This window comes from Ursus arctos, unplaced genomic scaffold (assembly GCF_023065955.2).
Source record: "Ursus arctos isolate Adak ecotype North America unplaced genomic scaffold, UrsArc2.0 scaffold_28, whole genome shotgun sequence".
NCBI lineage: Eukaryota > Metazoa > Chordata > Mammalia > Carnivora > Ursidae > Ursus > Ursus arctos.
The window spans coordinates 20,657,552-20,678,954 of record NW_026622963.1 but is presented as its reverse complement, the minus strand read 5'-3'; positions in this window follow the sequence as shown (position 1 = coordinate 20,678,954).

The following is a 21,403-nucleotide window of genomic DNA, read 5'->3' as shown; positions in this document are numbered from 1 at the left end:
ACACTCTGGAGGTGGGCCTTGTCCTTCTCAGTGCACTCGGACGCTTCCCTCCAGAGTTGCCAGATTTACCAAGCTTCACAAGTGCCAGTTTTTTATGATTGTCCTCCGAGACCTCACGACTCATTACAATCCTTCTCCACAGACAGATGAGGAAATAGCCTTGAGAAAAGTATATATCTGTTAAAAAAAAATGGATTCAGATTCCACTTTATATCATCCAGGGTTTACTTACAGGAAATAGAAACCACTCAAACAATTTTAAGTGAAAGGGGGTTTAGACAGGAAATTATGGGCTTACAATTTTATTGAAAGGGCTGGAGGAGCAGGCGTGGGCCAGGCCTATTGGAGAGATGCCCGGAACAATGCCTGGGGACCAGCCGGCCGAGTGCTGCTGCCTCAACCCTGCCAGCCAGGTGGGGGTTAGGAGGTCACCACTGCTGCCCCGACACCTGCCTCTTGACCCCACAAAGGGACTAAGTGGACCCTGGAATGCCACTGCAGCAGAAACAACCACCACAGCTCTGCTTGCCAGCAGGAACAGCCAAAAGCAGCAAGGGGATGCTCTTGGCCTTGAACTGTAGTAGCGTGCAACTAAGTGGCAGAACTGAGCATGTGCTAGAGCCAGCTCGGCCCAGCAAGTCAGTGGTACACACAATCCCAACTGCACATTCAGTGGCATCGTATGAAGAGCTTAATTGAAATTGACCATGCTGGGAGTATTTACACCATGAAAATCAGCAAGCACTACAACAAGCCAGAGTGTCTTTGTATTTTATTTATTTATTTAGAGAGCTGGTTATTAAGTATTTACCAGCACAACACTCTAGCTGCAAGGGAAGCAGGAAACACAGCTGTTCACTTTCCAGCCTTTCAAAGAACACTAAAGGGAAAGTGGAAAGGATGCCCGCTCACACTTCCGGGAATGCACCCTATAGTAAACGTGCACGTGTGTGAAATGACATATGACTGATGATGCTGCAGGGTTGTTAGTAATTGTGTTGAAGCAAGATTTCTTAGCACAAATGGCTCTTGAGCATATGTCAAAGTTTATTAACCTCCCAGCAAGGGAATTGGCAAGGTGACAAAATAGTGTGTTGGTTCAGAGAGGGTTTGGAAATCGTTGATGTGTCTCTCCTGCGGGGAAAGAAGGCTGGCCGACGCTGCTCATTAGGAAAAGAGGCAGCTAAGAAGGGCAAGATTACGTTTTCATTTACCGTGATCATTGACGCTTCTGTATCAGCTGCAACCAATGAAATTCCAGGCAAATTTTCTCAGAGGCCATTTCTGGAGAGACCACCTGTTCATCAGAAATAACAAGAGACACACCCAAGACACCCTGCATCTGTGGCTGTTAATTGGACACACACAGCTACACAGTCCTGTGGCCCAGCGGAGCTGGGTGAGGACCAGTCAGCCCTGAGGAGGCAGCAAGCATGCCGAGCAGTGGTCAGACCGGAGGGCCAAGCGATCAGGTCCTGCTTTGTCTCCTTGGCCAGCACAACCTTCTGGTTCTAAGATGCTAAATGTGCAGGTTGCCTAATCCTTGGTTTTGTCTTTTATTTGATCATAGCCAAATATGGAAACAAGCTATGGGGACTGAATTGCATTCCCCCCAAACTTCACATATTAAAGCTTTAATCCCCCATGTGACTGTATTTGGAGATGGGACCTTGGAAGAGGCAATTAAGGTTAACTGAGATCATAGGGTGAAGTCCTCAGCCGGTAGGATTGGTGTTCTTATAAGGAGAGAAAGGGACTCAGAGCTCACTCACTCTCTGCCATGTGAGAACACAGTGAGAAGGTGGCGGCCTGCAAGCCAGAAAGACAGTCGTTCCCAGGAGCCAACCCTGATGGCACCTCGATCTTGGACTTCCAGGCTCCTGAGCTGAGAGGAAATCAAGAGCTCTGTTTAAGCCTCCCAGTCCGTGGTATTGTGTTACGGGGCCCAAGCAGATGACTACTTGAGCTAAACGCCCATTAATAAGGAACAGGTCAAATATTGTATCTATCCAGGGCCACACCAAATACCACACTGGTACCTCCCTGGAGCTGTGCAAAGAGCAATACTGTCTCCTATACTGAAATATTATGCAACCATTAAAACGAAAGAGGCAATTCTAGAAGCATAAAGAAGAATCTCCATCATATGTTAAATGGAAAAATGGAAGGGGTAAATCATGATGTATATGGTAGGCTGCCATTCAGGTTAAAAGTGGTCAAAGGAATCTATAAATGTACTTATGTAACTAAGTAAAATTATCTCCAGAAAGACACCCAAGAAAATGAGTCCAAGAAAAGGGTTGTCCTCCAGGGGAGATTGGCTGGGAGCAGGGATGGGAAAGGAGATTTTTACCATATACCTTTTAATACATTTTGAATTTTGTACCAATGTACAGCTATTGCCAATTCAGAAATATTGTGGTTTTTTTTTTTAAATGGCTGCAGAAATATAATACACTGGCTACGGGAATGTGGTGTTTGGCCAGGGAAGAGCAGAGGCTGGGCTGGAAGAATCGAGCACCACCCTGCGTGTCTGTTTTTCTATGGGAATTAATGCTGGACTTCATGGCGCTCAGCGGCCTGGGGCCTGTTCTGACCTTGAGAGGGTCACTCGTCTCCGCAGCTCAGTGTCTGCAGGTGCGACCACCCAGCCTGGGGACCACACGTAACCTGTGCATGTCTGCACAAACCCAGGTGTGGAGGCGGGCTCTCTTCCCGAGCAGGGCAAGGGTGCAGGTGCTCGTTGCGACGTAGGCCAGATCGGACCCCAAACCAGACACTTCTGTAAAGCCCCCACCCCAGGGATCCACAGGAAGGCCACTTCTGATCTGCACGTAGAGGACAACCAGGCCTGTGGTACTAGTGGTCGGTAAGAGTGGTGGCAGAGGTGGGCTCTGGAGCTCCTGCCTGGCTCTGCATCTAACCTTGGCCAAGGGACAAGCCTGGTCGATTCTAAATGGTGCTGTGGGGACTGGAGGGACACGGCCCCTAGAGAGGATGGCATGGGGCTGCACAGAGAGGCTCGTAAATGCCGACCACTGCCGTTCCTCGGCTTCGACTCTGGCCCAGAGAGCCCGCTGCAGCTGCTTGGTGGCGTCCCTGTGACTAAAACATCATACAAACGTAAAGCCTTGTTCAAAGGAACAGATGGCTTAGCCCCAGGAGCGGGCAGGTCTCTCTGACGTGTGTATGGCAATGCCCTTGGCTGGCCTTGCTGGGCCTGGATAGGGAGGCCCGACTCGGCTGCACCCCCCGCCACGCCCCTTCTTCCCTTCCTCCCGTCCTTCCCCACATGGAGCCTGTCCCCTTCCCTTGTGGTCCCCACCCCATGCCCAGGCAGAAGCTTCCCTTGCTCCTGAGCTCCTGTAGTTTGCCCGGAGGGTGAAGGGAAGGGAACGTTGGCAGCCGGCGGGGAGGGGACAGAGGCAGTGTCCTCACCTGGCCTGTTCCAGGAGGCTCACCGGCTCCAGCCCTTTCCCCCTCATTGGGCCCTGTCATTCCACAATAGCCCCTTGTGGAAGGTGAGTGTTGTGACTGTGACTTGTCCATCAGGGAAATGCCTGAGAGGCTCAGTCAAGGCCACTGGCAAGGAGGATGGAGCTGAGGTCCCCCGGCCTCTCTCACCAAGCACGCCCCATTGAGACAGGAGCAAAGTGACAGGTCACAGCTTCTGGGACCCCCACCCTCGCAGTCCCTCACTTCCCACCGCCTTGCCTGGCTCAGCCCTCACAGCAGCCCTAAGGTTAAGGATAAGGACACTAAAGATGAAGGGCCATGGGTCCAAGTGACATTGGGGGGGGGCCACAGACCCCCATACCTGGGGCTGATGAGGGGTGACTCTCCACATCCCAGCAGCCCAAACCTGGTCACTACGTCCTAGGAAAAAGCTCTGGCCAGCCCCACCGGAAAGCAGCCAGGCTGGCCGGCCCAGCCCGGGCCCCACCCACACCGCAGAGGCCCTCCTCCCCTGGCAGCAACTCTTCCTTTACTTATGAAATATTCTCCATTTGCTCTTTTAACCGTCCCTGTGCTCCCTGACCTTGTCCCTCTGCGCTCCTCCACCCCAGGCTCAAGCTCCCGCTTGACAGGCCCCCAGGGTCTGGGTCCCGTCGGGCCACAGCTTCCGGGTGCCTCCAACACTTCCCCTCCGCCCGGGGCCCCTCAGCCACATGTTTCTAATTCCCTGACACTCGGGCCATGAGGTGGGAGGGGCAGCTCCTGCCCCGCAACTGCGGGCTCCCAGGCCACCTGGGGGGGGAACGGGGAGGGGCTGCCCACTCAGGCCTGGCCTGCCCCCAGGGAACTCCTGCCAGGGTGCTCGGAGCCACCAGGGGAGCGAGGAGTGGCCAGCAGGGCAGGGCTGGAAGGGGCCTTTCCCAGGCCAATGTTTCTAGAATCTGGCCTTGAGCAGTCCCAACACAATCCCTCCCCAGAGACAGGCCTGCCCACTGTTCCTTTAAGGGAAGCAAGACGCCAAAGCCATTTCTCCAGAGCCTGGGAGGTAGAGCTGGGGCTCCTCTGTGAGTGTGATTCTCCTTCCCGGCTCTCCGCTGTGGCCTCCTCAAACCTGGACAGCTGTAGGGGAGGTGTTTACGGACTGGCATGGCCTCATCATATGGTGCGGAGTGGCCCTTCAGGTTGAAGTTTTCTTTTAAGAGTTTATTTATTTGAGAGAGAGAAAGAGAGAGCGCAAGAACGTGAGCAGGGAGAGGGGTGGAGGAAGAGGGAGAGAGAATCCCAAGCAGACTCCGCGCTGAGCGTGGAGCCCAACACAGGGCTCGATCTCACGACCATGAGATCACGACCAGAGCCAAAACCAAGAGTCGGACACTCAAACAACTGAGCCACCCAGGTGGCCCCAGGTTGAACTACTTTTAAATCAGATTTATTGAGGTGTACTTTGTATACAATAAAATCTGGCTTTTTAGGTATACAACCTGAAGCTTTTTGAAAAATGCATAGTCACGTAACCACCACCACAATCTAGATAAGGAATATCTCCATCACCTCAAAAGGGCTCCTGTGTCCCATTGTGATCAATACCCTGCCCCCATCCCCAAACCTGGCAACCGCGGATCTCTTTTCCATCCCCAGAGTTTTGCCTTTTCTGGACGGTCAGAATTGGAATCATAAAACCTGTGGCTCTGGTTTCTTTCCCTTAATGTTTTTGGGCTTCATCCATAGCACTGCATGTTTTGGTGGGTCCTTCTCCTACTGCTGGGCAGCGTTCATTGGCGCGCACACGCCGTGCTCTGCTCATCCGTTCACCAGTTGATGCGCATTTGGGTTTTTCTGCTTTGCAGTCATGGCGAATAATGCTGCTGTGAACACTCATGTATGGTTCTTGGGAGGACATATGTCTTCAACTCCAGGGTGAATACCCAGCGGTAGGATGACTGGTCATATGGTAGGTATATGCTTACCTCTGTAGGAAGCAGCCGAACTGTTTTCTAGAGTGGTTTTAGTGCTTCACGTCCCCACCAGCAGTGACGGGAGTTCCAGTTCCTCCACATCCCCACCAGAGCTGACTGTTGTGTTTTTCATTTTAGTTGTTCTAACAGCTGTATGGTGGCATCTTATCATCGATTTCTTTTGTGTGTCCCTAACAATTAATGATGTTCCATCTTTCCATGTGCTGATTGGCTATCTGCGTATCTTCTTCAATGAAGTAAAGTATCTGTTCAACTCTTTCTCCCCAGCCCCACACCCCACTCTTTAAAAGGCTTGTAAAGCTGTTGAAAGGGCTTTCTAGCATTTGTGGAAATGAGCACACTCGTATCATGAACACAGCTCTGAACACTGGCCAGGAAAGGGTCCATTTACTCAGCAGGGGGCTCTCCGCTCAGGGCTGTGAGTGTCCACACGTCATGCTCTCTCCCGACCCCCCGACTCACCTCACATCCTGCACTAAGGTGAGCAACTGCCACAGGCTGTGCCCTGCCCTTCTGGTAGGCAGTGCACACAGGGGCCCAGAGGTGGGAAATGCAGTAAATAATAGTACCTATAAAGATGAATTAGGACAGGGGGCACCTGGGTGGCTCAGTCAGTTAGGCATCTGACTCTTGGTTTCAGCTCAGGTCATGATCTCAGGGTCCTGGGATCGAGCCCAGCATCAGGCTCACGCTTAGCAGGGAGACTGCTTCCCTTCTCCTTCTTCCTCTGCCCCTCCCCCTGCTCATGTTCTCTATCTCTCTCTCTCTAAAGAAAATAAATAAATCTTTTTTTTTAAGATGCATTAGGACATACATATAAAGCATTGAGTCAGTCCAAGCAAAGTGCAAGTGCTCATTGAGTGTCGATGTTTATCATTATTATAATCCAGTCATTCAGGATTTCTTTGAACCTGAAGTCCAGGCCCCCAAGTTAGAGACCAAGGCTGGGAGGAGGTCTTCCAGGTTCCACAGGCCCCCCAGACCTGTCCATCTCTGCAGAGCAGAGCTCAGCGCCCACGCACTGCCCACAGCATACGATCCCCACTCCCGCAGTAGGACTCTGAGGGTTTCTGTTGGTGTCACTTGGTGTCACCTGCCCTCTTCTAGCGGCCTCAAGCAGTCCTCCATCTCGCACACACACGCACAGACTGGCCTCATGCTTCTGTCCCTCCAGGAGGAAGGTCTCATCCCAGATGCACCAGAGGCATCTTCCAGGAAGAGGTCACTGTCATTCCTCTGAACTCCTAGGTCCAGCATCTCCTGAGTAGTGTCTGTGGGCAGTGATTGTAGGGCAGACACCAAGACCTGGGCACTCGGGGGGTAGGGAGCAGCCGTCTTGGCTGGCACCAGCCAGTGTGCAAAGCAATGCGCTTGGGAGAGAGGACATGGGGAGGGCAGGGCCGAACCGCTAAGCAGAGGATTTAGGTCTCCTTCAGGGCCAGCACAAGAGGTGATGCGAGCAGGGAGCTGGGTAGCACTGCAGGAGTGGGGTGGAGGGGCCGCATGGGGCCTGGGGTGGGGTGTGGAAAGAATGTGGGGTCAGGAGAAGCCACTCCCTGCTGTGGGACCTTGAACAAGTCCTCCAGGCTCTCTGAGCCTTGCTTTTCTCCTCGGTGACGTGGGACTCACAAGCCAGCCTGCTGGGCGTCAAGTAGCCCACAGCTGTGACGTGCTGTGCGAGCCAGGAGGGGATGCAATGCAAAGAGTCCCCCGGTTTGCACCAGTGAGGGTGGAAGGGAACGTGTTGGCACCGAGGTGGCTGCATGGCTTCCTGAGCAGGGATGTGATGGGGACCGATCTGGACAGAGACATCTAACACTCTGGCACACGCAGCGCCTCCTTCATCGGATTCCCTGCTCCACACAGATTCCAGATTGCCAGACCTCCCGTTTTATGTTTCTGATTCCACAGGTAACATACAAGACAGACCAAGCCAGGCATGCGCACCTGTATGCGTGTGCACAGCCAAGCACACACATGTGCGCACGCACACACACACAAAACACACACACACACCAAACCCTTGCTTCCTCCCCCTATCAGTAGGATAGCAGGCTAGGTCCTGTTTGTCTATACTTACTACCCATATGCCCAGCACCCCAAGTGAGGAGTGTGCGTGTGTGTGTGTGTGCCCATGAGATGGGTTCTTATGTGTTGCTCCAACTTGCTTTTGTCGCTTAACACCAGGACTTAAGGAGGACCTTGTTCCGACCGGACATCAGAACATCCTCGGCAGGCAAGTGCCACGTTTCACAGAGCCACACTGCCGCTGAGCGGTGTTTCAGTTATCTCAGACCTCACTCAAGACAAAGAAAGACCGAGAAACAATAATGACAGATTTCTGTAGCATCTTTATGTCATAAACTGTCCAGAGTTGACAGAGATGCGTTTCCAGGTTCAGAGACCAAGAGGTCCAGAGGCCACAGCATGGCCACCACTCAGAGGGTAGAGTCAGACCCCCAGGGTCCTGCCCGCCACCCTCAAAGGAAACATCTCTGCTCAGAGGAAGGCATCTCTCAGGAACCCAGTCCCCGACACTGTGGATTGCCCGTGGACCCCTGAGCCACACGCATGACCAGACTTACTGCCCTCCATTCCTGAGGACCGACAGAGGGGCCTGGGAAGCTGGGGCAAGGACCCTCTCCCAGGGCAGCTCTTCGTCAGCTCAAAGAGGGCTCGATCTCTTTCCCAAAGGGCTCATGTGCTTCTGTGATTGCCAAGTTATCCGTAGGGTGATACTTCGGTGCCCCGTGAATACCCCAGTCCCCAGGAACCTCTCACTACCCGGTGTCAGCCTCCGCCGATGGCCCTCGCCTGAGTCAGTTACACCGTGAGGGTTGCAGGTCACTGACTTTCGGATTCTCTTCTTTTTTCTACAGTATCTGACATTCTTCAGTGAAGAAGAGCTCCCTTTACTCCCTGGGATGATCCAGTGCTTCTCCAGTGGTGGAAAATGGGCCTGCCTGCCTGCCTTCCTTGTCTTTTTCTTTTTCTTTTTTTTTTTCTTTTTTTTTTGATGATCACAATGGGCCTATGATTTGTATGTATTGTTCTTTGTGCTCAATTACGGTCGTTATGCTTTTCAATGTCCCAATTATCCCAGAAATCTTTCAGCACTTGCTTGCTTTCTGGCACAAGATGTCCCAGGCCTGCCTCTTGCTGCTCCTGCCCCAGACCTAGAACCAGCTGGTCTCCCAAAGAGCCTCAGGTCCCCAGCATGGGAGCGGGATTTAGAACCCAGGATCCACCTCTCCATGTGCTCACTGCAGGAAAGGTGACCCACTTCCCTTTACAGAAGAAAGATCTGGCAGCAGAGAGGGGCTGGGGCCCACCAGTTCCCACAGGCAGCTGGGGCAAAGTGGGGACTAAGCTTCCAGCCTCCCAACTCTCCACAGACTCTCTGGGGTGGGGAGAGGTTGCTCGGTTGGTCGGTTCCAAGCACACAGCCTGGAGCTCCTCATCCTCCCCAGGGAGGCCTCGTGAGGGTCCTCTTGGTATACTTGGTCTCAGCCCTGCTGTCAGGGCCTTAAACCCAGACGATGAGTAATTTCAAGGGCCCTGGAAAAGGCCAGACACCGAAATCGAGCTGCCCACCCGTGAGTCAATGCCTAAAATTCCATCATTCATTCCTAAATGTGGGGTGGAGCCTGTTTACGTACAGCCCCCCTGAGGAGCTCGCTTCAAGTGTTCTGCTCTTCCCAAGAGCAGACGTCACTGATGGGACAGACAACCCCGAGGTGCCTGGGCCCTGAGGTTGGAAAGGGGGCCACCCTGCATTGGCGAGGAGCCTGTGGACTTATACAGACTTTGGGGACCGTCTAGGTCTGGGCCCCACTTCACAGACATGTGTCACAATCTGGCAGCCCCAGCCCCCTGCCCACCCCACTGCTCTAGGAAAAAAATACATCATCCCCTGCCACCTCCAGGATCCCCACAGGGCTCCTGGGGCTGGATGCCGAACCCCCAGCCTCTGCTGGGGCACAGCGCCCTTTATGGCCCCAATAATTGAACTCATGATGGTCAATGAAGAAATCCATGTGTTTCCTTTTCCCCGGTAACCTCTTAGTCTCAGGGCCTACCAAAGTACCAAAAAAAAAAAAAAAAAAAAAAATGGAAATGTAAATCTTTGACAGAGTTGAGAGGCAGGGAGCGAAAACATCAAGCCAGCCAAGAGCGGTGGTAGGCAGAGTGCAAGTGTGTGTGTGTGTGTGTGTGTGTGTGTGTGTGTGTGTCCATGCATATGCATGTAGGGGGGTGTGTTAGGGGGCCTGACTCAGGCTGCATCTGTTTTGAGGAGTAGGCCCCAAAAGACCTCAAAGGGTCTACAACCTTTGAGATGGGCTCACCCCACCCCTCCACTCTGCCCCTCCCAACTGTTCCCTGTGGGATCCAAATACATTTCAGGCCAAGAAGGTTCTTCCTCATTAACAGAATGAGGAGAAAGCGTTGTTTTCAATTCACACGGAGTTATTTCTGTTTGTGACAGGATACTACTTGACATATTAATCAAAGGGCTTTATTTTCTGTTCGGGATTTTTTTTACCTTATGCTACTCCTTCATTTAGCCCATTCAGACAGGGGCTGATTTTAGACTGGAGGTCCTCAGGGGGGCGCCACACAGCAGAGAACAGAGCATGCGCGGGTAGGTTTTGGCGTCCACTGCAGGCCGCTGAGACTCAGGGAAGAGGAACAGCAGGCGCCAAAGCTTAACGTTGGAAGAGCCCAGCTCTTTGGAAAGAGAAAGTTTCGGTTTTGTGTTTTGGCTTTGGTCCACAAAGGCCCAGAGGACAAGACCATAAAAAAGACAGAATGCATTCAAAGCCAGTGCTGCCACCGAGAAGAAGCTGGTCGGGGAGGCCAGGAGGAGGGATAGTGGGAAGCAGGAGCCATGGCCACTCTCAACCCTTCAGCCCAGGTCAAGATGGCGCGCGTGTTGGGGCTGCATGGCTGGAGCTTCGTGAAGTCTGGAGAGAACAGAAGAGAGTCAGGCCTGCTAAGTCTTGTCCTGCCAGGATTTCCCACCATAGCAGGTGAGTTAGTGTGCTTAACATGGGGCCTAGGCCACCTCTGGTTTTCTCCTGCCTCGTCCCTGGGGGGGGGGGGGGGACGGGGAGGACAAGGGGGGACCCCTGGTCCTCATTACAGGAGATGGAGTTCTAGCCATCAGATCCACGCTCCAAGCAGCAGATGGAGAAAAGCGGAAGGAGAGCAAAGGCCACCCCATAGACACGTCTTCCGGATATTCTGCAATCACTGCCCGACAGCGCTTCCACTTTTACCCTTTCCACAAGAACAAAGACACCCACCCGACTGTCAGGCTGAGCCCACGTGGGGTCTTATTTCTGAGCCCGCCCTGCAAGGCTCCAGCCTCTGCCGCACAGCGAAGGGCACCCTGAGCCCCCCAAGGCTGTGCTTGTCAACATCTCTGCTACAGTGACATCTCTCCCCCTGCTCCGTCCTGGGTTCTCAGGCTCAGGAGGCAGGGGCCTCTCTGTCCTGGGACTCTTCCTTGGACGAGGCCATCTTACACATAAGAGCTGAAAGCCCACCAGAGCTGTGCTTGCTCAAATGCTTCGTCACTGCTCGTCTAGGGCTGTTGACATAGTAATTTAAATTAATTAAAATCAAATAAATTTTGGTGCTTAACATCACAAATCATCAGGAAAATGCAAACCCAAGCTACAATGAGATGTCACCTCTCATATATGAAAATGGCTATCATCAAAATGACGGGAGATAATCAGTGTTGGCATGAGGAGGTGGAGGGAAAGAGATGCTTGCGCACGCTTGCTGGGAATGCAAAGTGGTGCAGCCACTATGGAAAGCAGCATGGTGACTCTTTGAACAATTAAACACAGAATCACCATAGGACCCAGCAATGCACCTGGCGATCCCACTTCTGGGTATTTACCTGAAGGCAGGGAAAACACTAACTCCAAAAGATATCTGCACCCCCATGTTTACTGCAGCATTATTTACAAGAACCCAGACAGGGAAGCAACCTAAGGGTCCATCAAGAGCTGAATGGATAAAGAAAACGTGGCAGACACACGCACGCGTGCGCGCGGACACACGCACACTGTACTATCCCTCAGCCATAAAAAAGAAGGAAATCTTGCCATTTTTGACAGCATGGATAGACCTTGGGGGCATTCTGCTAAGTGAAAGGAGTCAGATAGAGACAAATATCATATGATCTCCCTTATGCGTGGAATCTAAAAAACAAAACAAACAAATAAAAAAACCAAACTCATAGATACCGAGAACAGACTGGTGATTGCTGGGGTAGGGGTGGGGGTGGGTGAAATGGGGGACAGTGGTCAAGAGACAAACTTTCAGCTGTAAAAGGAGTCCTGGGGACGGAATTCACAGCATGGTGGCTATAATTAATACTACTACATTGCATATTTGAAAGTTGCTATGACAGTCACTCTTAAAACTTTGTGTCATGAGAAGACAGTATTTGTAAGCACGTGTGGTGATGGGTATTAATTAGCTGCACTGTGGTGGTCATTTCACAGTATATACAAATATTGAATTATATGTCATATACCTGAAACTAATACAATGTTATATGTAATTACATCTCAGTAAAAAATAAACAAGAAAATTAAATAAATTTAAAAAGTCAGCTCCTCTATCTAACATTCTTCCTCTATCTAATATCTAATATTTCAACATTTTAAGCATTCAATAGATGCATGGGGCTAGTGGTTACCATACTGGACAGCACAAACACAGAACAGTCCATCATCAAAGAAAGTTCTATTGGCAGCAATGCCCAGAGGGATAAGGGTTCAGAGTCTTCAAGTTTCCACTTGGGGAACTGTAGCGGTGAGCCCCATTCAGTGCCCCTGCTTCTTCCCTCGCCACATCCCCACTTCTGGTGACCAGAACCACACCCTGGCCCCATCACACCAACCAATGGGATGGTGCTGGGGCCCAAAAGAAGGAGACCAACAAGGACAGGAGGAAGCCGGTCAGGGAGGATCAGAGTGCTGTTGGCCTCTGTGATGGCGGACTGGGCAGGTGGAAGCAAATCCCCTCTCTGCTCTCAACTCCTCGTCTACCCACCTGCTCATCCGTCCACCACAACATCCACCCACCTGCCCCTCCATCTATCCACCCATCCATCCACCCATGTAACCTCCTACTAACCCATCCAGCCACTCATTCATTCACCCACCCACTCATCTGCCCATCCACTCATCCACCCACCCACCCACCATCCACTCATCCACCCACCCACCCATCCACTTATCCATCCACCCACCCATCATCCATCCATCCACCCACCCACCCATCCACTCATCCACCCACCCACCCATCCACTTATCCACCCACCCACCCACCATCCATTCATCCACCCACCCACCCATCCACTCATCCACCCACCCACCCATCCACTTATCCACCCACCCACCCATCATCCATCCATCCACCCACCCACCCACCATCCATTCATCCACCCACCCACCCATCCACTCATCCATCCACCCACCCATCATCCATCCATCCACCCACCCACCCATCCACTTATCCACCCACCCACCCACCATCCATTCATCCACCCACCCACCCATCCACTTATCCATCCACCCACCCACCATCCATTCATCCACCCACCCACCCATCCACTCATCCACCCACCCACCCACCATCCATTCATCCACCCACCCACCCATCCACTCATCCACCCACCCACCCACCATCCATTCATCCACCCACCCACCCATCCACTCATCCACCCACCCACCCACCATCCATTCATCCACCCACCCACCCATCCACTTATCCATCCACCCACCCATCTATCCACCCACTCATCCACCCGTCGATTAACCCATCCACCCACCCACTCATTCACCCATTCATCCACCTACACATCCTCCCATCTATTCATCCAACCGTGCATCCATCTGTCCATCTGTTCCATACTCCTGCCTTCTAAGCATCGTGGGCACAAAAACAAATGGGCCAGACTCCCACCTCAGTATGAAAACAACTAGCAAAATAATAATTATAACAACAACAATGGCACAGCAGCTGTCATAGTGGGCTAAGTGCTCTGATAGATGTGGAATGAATGCCACATGGAGACACAGTGAATGGTAAAAACTGATGAACACCGAGAAGCCTGCCCAGGTCCCTCCTCCCCTAGGAGAGGGTGCTCCCCAAGGGGGGCCGAGGCTGTTCATCCACATGCTGGGACTGGCCCAGGCACCATAAGGGAGGCTTGTGGGAGGCTGAGTGACCTCCCAGGACCTGTTCTGGCCAGGCCACTCAGCCCAGGTGGGGCCCTGGGCAGCCCCCACCTACCCGCCCTGTGGCTCCCATTCCCAGGCTGCCAAGTCTCCACCCCCACAAGGGGAACAAACCCAGGATCCCCCAAGGGGTGACTTCACCTGCAGAGGAGCCTGGCCAAGGCTATCTTTTTGGCTGCAGCTTCCCTTCAGAGGGTTTGGAAAAGGTGGGCCTGGCCACAGTCCCAGCTCTTACGCTCTTGAGCTGGGGTGGGGGTGGGGGGCTGCTCAGAGCTTCAGAGGCTCCAACTACAAAATGCAGACCCCCTGGCCTTGCAGAACGGTGTGAAGATTGCCCACGATGTGGACAAAGGGCTATCTGGGGACTGGCATACAGCAGACGCCTAGCAAGTGCTACACATGGTTACCACTTGGGAAGGGTTCCCTTTGCACTCTCGCATACTCTATGCTATAAACTAGAGATCTGAGGCCCACAGGATTACTCCCGTAACTTCACAAGCCTGAACAAAACCATCCTGTACGTGGTCTCCGGCCTGTACTCAACAGGAAAGGGCAACACGTCATAAATCAAAACACCTTTGACCTGCCTGGGAGATCTGCTCCCCCACACACTTCGCCTGAGTCTTTGGAGAATTTTCATCACTCATGTCAACGTGCCAAGCAACCAGGAGGTCTGAGGCCTCCAGGGAGCCGCCTTTTACAAGCATGTGAACAGCCACGGAGCCTCGATTCATGGTGGGCGGGAGACTAAGCCTGTGCATACCTGAGGGCCAGCTGAGTGGCGGCATTTCACTGCTGGTTTTTAAAAGGTTCAAGATCAGATCCATTCATTGTAAATGCTATTTGAGAGCCAAGTGGGCCACAGGGTTGGCCAAACCATCTCTCCTCCCCAAGAACATATCCTACAGGCAACATTGGCCCAAGCATTCAGGCCAGATGAGTCGAGAAAGATTTCTGGAGCACCAGGTGCTGGGCTGTGTTTGAGGGACAGACAGATAATATTCAAATATGAGTGCCTACTCTCCCAGAGACTCTGCCAGTCAGTGAATAAGACAGGGTTGGTCTCCCCCTCATGGGCCTGGTATTCAATTGGAGGAGCAGATAAGGAGACAGTCAAATAAATAAGATGATTATGGACCAGTGAGTGTTCAAGTATTGCAAAGAAAACAGACTGAGATGATAGTAACACTAGGTGATCAGAGTCCTCTTTGACACAAGGATGCCATTTCAACTGAGAGAGGAAGGATGGAGAGTGAGCCCGTCATGGGAAGAACGCGAGGGAAAACATGACAGACAGCGACTAGCATGTGCAAATGCCCTGAGGCAGGGAAGTTGCCATGCCCAACGCCCTGAAACACTAAGGCAGCTTGAGCAGGAAAAGAGAAGCAGGAACAGATAGCTCAGGCCACATAAGCCATCAAGAGTGTAGATTTCATTCTTAGTTACACAGGAAGCTGTTGGAAGGTCTGAGGCAGAGGAGCCATGTGTTCCCACGGAGGCTTGAGGAATGCCACTCTTCTGTTGCTGTGTGGAGAATGGACTGGAAGACACACAAGCAGAGCGGAGAGACCTATTAGAAAGCCTTTGGAGCCCTCCAGGTGAAAACAGGTTTACTTGGATGACAGTGATGGTAGCAGCACAGGGGGAAGTGGAGAGAATTGGGGTATTTTTGAATACGGAGCCCAAGGCAACATGCCTTGGGGTGGATCTGAGGTTGGAAGAAAAGAAGGAGAATCAGGAATATCTCATACGCTGCGGGCTTTAACATGGTGGTTCCAGTGGCTGAGGCGGGGTACACCGACTGATAGATTAAAAAGGGAAATCGGAGCTCTGCGGGAGACACAGGAAGTTGAGAGAAGCCATGGAACAAGAAAACGCAAGGGATCTAGGGGCGTTAGGAACTCAGGGGAGGGGTCTGGCCCAGAGATAGAAATGCGGGGCCATCAACTCACAGGTGGAACAGGACCCCTCAGATACAGAAGCGAGGAGGAGGAAGAGGCAGCTGCAGAGCCAGAGAAGTGGCTGGAGGAAGAGGAAACCAGGAGACAGCGTGTGTGGAAGACAAGAGACAAGCATTCTAAGGGGGCGGAGGTCAACATGTCACTTTCGGCTGAGAAGTTAGATGAGCACAGAGACCTGCCTGGGTATGATCACAGGGGGCCAGAGCAGCTCCATCGTGGCTGTGGGACAGGAGGTAGATGGGGGTGCAAAGAAGAGGGACAGGTGAGGAAGTGGACATGGCGCATGGAGTGGCACCTGTCACGTTTTCTGGCTGCCCCATACTTTGAGAATACTTGGGCTCTTTCTGGGAGACTTACCCACCTTAAGTCTTATGTCCCTGCGGTAGAGTGGAGACAATTCTCTTCTTGGTTTCCTTTGCACCCAGGGCTCAATTACGGGACCTGACTCCCCCAGTTTGATTCAAGCTCACGAGACCCGAAAATCCCTTCCCAGCCTCCTCTGCGGCCAGGGTACAGGCATGTGACCTGAGCTCCTCCAATCAGATTCAAGTTCATATGGCGTCAGTCCAGAGGGAAGCTCCAGAAGATAGTAGTGGTTGAGCTCCAAGCACCAAACGGACGCTGGTGGTGGCAGCAGTGCCAGTGTCGTTCAGGTCAAGCTCCAGGCTAGGGACCCACTGTCACGTCTGGTGCCCCCACGGAACGGTGGCAGTGGTTTCCGCTCCAACTACTCCGTGGTGCCCGAGTGTGGGGAGCTGATCCTTGGGGCTTAGTTTCTAGCCTGATACTCCAGCCTTCCGCAAAATTCCTTTTAATAAACTCCTGTCTCAGGTCGCCTGGATGGCTCAGTCTGTTAAGCGTGGGACTCTTATTTTGGCTCAAGTCATGATCCCAGGGTGCTGAGATTGAGCCCCACGTCAGGCTCTGCACTGAGTGTGGAGTCCGCTTGTCCTGCTCCCTCTGCTCCTCCCCCAGCTCGTAATCTCTCTCTCTGTCTCCCTCTCAAATAAATAAAATCTTTAAAAAAAATAAAAATAATCTCCTGTTTTGTTGAATTATCTTAACTCAGCTTCTGTTGCACAAACTAAGAATTACGCCTGATTTAGAAGGCTAGAAAGAACGGAAAATGCAGAACAGAAAGCAAGGAAGAGCCTGAGTGCCCTGTCACCTCCAGATGCTAGGCCAGCCCTGGACTGCCCCAGACTTCCTGTTGTGTGAGACCAATAAATCCCTCCCCGTTATTCAGATTTTCTTGGAGCCAAATGCGCTCCTAACTAAGCCAAAATCTGGTAGCCGGCAGTGGAGTGCCGCAGGAATGCGCTGAGGGAGGAGGAAGGGCAGACATTGAGAACCCCAGTGTTGCAGGATGGAATACCAGGGACCTCTGCTATGCAGTGGCAAGACATTTGGCCACACCTTCACCTGCAGCATGGTGGGACACAGACCATATACCAACTGAGGCTATAGAATTGGGAAAATGTGAGGAAAATTCCAGAATGGGGCTGTTATTAGCTACTTCGGGCAATGTTCTACAAGAGAGGAAGGATTGAGACCAGTGACAGATGTGCAGCAGTAGCAGTGACAGAAGGGGAAGTGAAGCACTGAGACAGGGACCCACTCCCAGTGGCCTGCCATCAGAATGGATGGAAAGTCCCAGAGTTTAGAGTCTTGCAGGATTTTACACACACACACACACACACACACACACACACACACACACACAGAGTTTCTCTACCCCAGACTAAAGCAAGTTCCTGCCTGCAAATGACAGCCATGGCAGGTGATAAAATTGAGACACAAGGTCTTTTTCCAGAATCTTTTCTTAAGAATTCCATCTAACAGAAGGGCCTCTGGAAAAGAGCATATAAAGGGAATGTCTCCTGCTGAAGTCACTGTTTTAATCACCTCAATACAGTGACCATTCCGCTAAGGTGAGGGCACAGCAGAGACCAGTGGGTCAATAACTGGAGTTGTCGTGTGTAAGGCTTAGGCTAGAGCAGCTCTTCAGCTGTGGTCACTCTCCAGTGGAACTGACCCCCTCCCAAAAAAGACCAGAAGCCAACCAAGTTTTTGAATAAAATATATTACCCAAAATAATCAACCCAAGGCTGATGGTAACAGCCAATCCCTGAGGCAACCCCCGAACCCCTACCTCACACCAACAGGAAGCTCTGAGGCCCCCGGAGATGGCATACTCCCTAAGACCCGCCTCTCTTGTGGCCATGGAGAATAATGGACAGGAGGATCCCTCTGGGGGGCAGAACCGAATCCACAGGGGGCCGTGGCTATGGCAGAGCCTTCCAGGAGCAGAGCAGGGTGTCACATGGCCACCCAAGGAGCAGGGTGGCCATGCAGAGCAGGACTTCACGTGCTCCCCGTTCTCCCTTTTTCTGAATGGAAGCTCTTTCTGCAGTCTTACCATGTCTAACCCATCACTAATACTGAGAACGTTGGAGCAGAAAACTTGTCTTATAGTTAAAGGTCGCAGGACCACAGGCAGCCTTCGGGAGAAGCCTGCCCGGATGACACCTTGGCTGCATGCCCAGGAGACAGGTGTATTTTCTGAGTGTGGAGGAAGGGTATGACAGGTGTTGACTAGCAAAGGGGCAGACTGTGTGGCGGTTCCTGCTAGCTGCCTATCCAGTATCCATCCCCCTTTCTTTCCTGCTAAAGGAGTCCTGGTTTGGAAGGAAGTATAAATGTGCCTTTCTAGGACACTCGTCTCCTCAGTTAGATGTGGCCACGGATGCAGGTCTGGTCATTGAAATGTAGGTTTCTGGGGAGAAGAACCCTTTTTAAATAAAAAGTCGAAGCTTTGCTAGAAGAAAGACTACCCTTGTTCCTTTGCCTCTGTCCCTCCTTCCTCCTCTCCCTGCATAGAAAGGAGAGGTAAATCGGGTGATGCAGCAGCCATCTTGTGACAATGCGGTGTGAAGGGACGTCATCAACCAGTGTGAGGGAGCCAGAGAGATTGGGAGGTTAGAGAGGAGAGACATGAATTGGTGGGGAGTGGGAGAGCAAGCTTGCCAAGAACATCAGATTCGATGCCGCTCTCAAGGAACCAAGGCAGAGAGTGCTAGGAGAGGAGCGCGCGGAGCTCTGGGAACGTAGAAGGGAGAAGCACAAGGAGGGGAAGGGGGAGTGCAGCCCAGGGGAGCAAACGACCTTGCCAAGCACTTTCTAATACCATCCGTTATCTGAAACAGGAGCAATGCCATCCGTGATATTCACAGTGCAATGAGCTACACGCTTGCCATTCTCCCAATCTGTTTAAGTGGAATCGAAAAATCAAACCAAAATCTAAATCAGCATTAAATTTTTATGGCATTCATAAATATTTCACTCTTGCTTTGACCAGGCAGGCTGACTTTTCCTGTAGAATGGGGAGGTCAGCAAGATGTGTTAATTCCCCAATGACCCTTTTTGGAATTCAGAGGTGAATCTGGAAGGAGAAACTGATCACCGCTTTGGGGTGTGCGCCCCGCACTTGCAGGCTGGCTAGTGCCCAGGGGCCATCTGATGAGACGATGACAGTGAGACCAGGGCACCAGGCAGCTAAACCAAAGATCCCTCTGGCACGCAGGGAAGTGTCAGGAAAGCATATCCTTCCCCCAGTGGCTTAGAGAATTCCAGAAGGCACCAGCCTTGCGCAGTGGAGTCTTATGGGGATGAGTGCGATTGCCTCTTCCAACAGCCTCATGTGGCAGCAGGCAGAGAATCGTCCCGTTTTGTGGATGCTGCCCTTACACCCAGGGCAGTTCGGGGTCCCTCAGAGGACACACGAGAAGGAAGAGGACTAGGCCCTGGAGCCCACACTTCCTAGACGCGCACCACGGCCAGGGTCTACAGTGCTGCTCACGGTCACGGATGTGATCTCATTTAATCCTTCCAGCCCCCCTGTGACGTGGGGATTATACCCATTTTACAGATCGAGTAGCAGGTTAAGAGAAACAGTCACTGGGCGACGCTGCCTGGCCACTGTGCGCAGTGCTGGGACGCAGTCCCAGCTCAACACTGGGAGCCGCCCCTGTGTCCCTACAGCCAGCTGGGGGTCCCTATGCGTTTCTTTGGAGAAGTCCATGTGTGAGCATTTGTCATCTTACAACGCTGAAGGTGAGCAAACTCACAGGCTCGGGAGAGAGCCAGCCTCGGTGTGGGTCCCGGTTCCGCTACTCACTGGCTGGGTGAGCCGGGGCAAGTTTCCTAACCTCTCTGTTCCCCAATCGGAGGATGGGGTGCTGAGAGTAACACCCAGCACACAGCTAGACCCTGTGAGGCGCTCAGGGCTGTGGCTGGCAGGGGGGGCTGACTCTCCGCGGCTGCTATTTCATGGTTTCGATTGCCGTGGAGAACGCCAGAGCTGGCCGAGGGGCTCGGGAAACCGTGGGGCTGGGGCAGTAACGGGGGAAGGCGACCTGAACCTGGCTGACCCTAGAAGCCCCAGAAGCCCCCTGCAGCAGGGGCCAGGCCCCGACACCCCAGGCACGGCACACCCTGCCCCCACCCCAGGAAGCGGTTTGGTTTTGTATGACATTTGTTCTGAGTGTGCAGACCTCTCAGGTTCCTGTCCCCACCGAGCCTCCCACCCTGCTCCCCGACGGGAAGTGGACTGTGGACATAGTTATGTGCTGGGCAGGCCCCGGCTGAGGCTTCGGCCTCCCTCTGCGGTGGCCGGACGAGGGGGCTTGGGTTCACACCAAGCATCTGCGAAAAGATCAGTCACCTCTGATGGAGGTCGCGTGTGGGTCTCTGGCCCCAGCCAGCGTGGGGACACCTGCCCTTCATCCCTGAGCCGCGGGTCCCTGTCGGTCCTGGGAAGGCACAGCCACAATCGTTCTGGCTGGCTCCCCTGCCCTGCTTGCCCGCACGAACCTTCCTGTTGTTTCCCCGAGGGCTCTGCTCTGCCTGAGCTGGGCCCGGCCACTCTGGCCTGAGGGCTGAGACCTTCTCGGGTACCCTCGGGCCCAGCCATAACCACCCAGGCCTCCTGCGAGGCCCACGCAAGAGCATCGAGGAAGCAAGGCTCCCTGACCCTGGTTGGCGATGCCCTCGGTGGCTTCACCTCTCACCTAAAAAGGCAAACTCTGGGAAGACAGGGCCCTGTCACCCCCTCCCAGGTCCCCAGACTGGAGCCCCGCACAGCAGGCATTTACACTGGCCGGGAACAGTCCTCAAATAATCTTATCAGTCCAGATAGCCACAAAGCCTTCCTGTCTGCCACAGCCTGGCCACACAAAAATAGCACCACTGATTACCGCCTTCCCGAAGCACTAAGACCAGCGCCCCCCGGGGGCCGGAGAGAAACGCTAGTGAGCTTTCCCCGCCTCTCTCTAGCTTTACAAAAATTGTAGGAACTCATTTGGGGTTTTGCAAATTAGCACAGCATCTTTGAAAAGAAATTTGCCACAATCTTTAACAGGCCATAAAAAGTCCATTCCCTTTAACCCAGAAATCTCATTTTCTGAGAATGTAGCTTAAGGGATAATTAAAAGGAAGGAAAAAAAGTCATAGTTAAAGCCGCCCACTGCAGGGTTTGACCAAAACATCCAAGGTGACTCTGGAAATGGCCCCGTGTCTGTCCAGCACCAGAAGGGTGGCTGTGTTAGTGTGTGGCTGTCAACTCCGTGGCCTCCTGCGTGGCTGTCAAAAATGACGTCTGTTTCACAAGGACAAAAAAAGGACACAAAATGGCACGCAGAGTAACTGACATAGAAATGTACCCGCTGCCCCTGACTTGGAAGGAGGT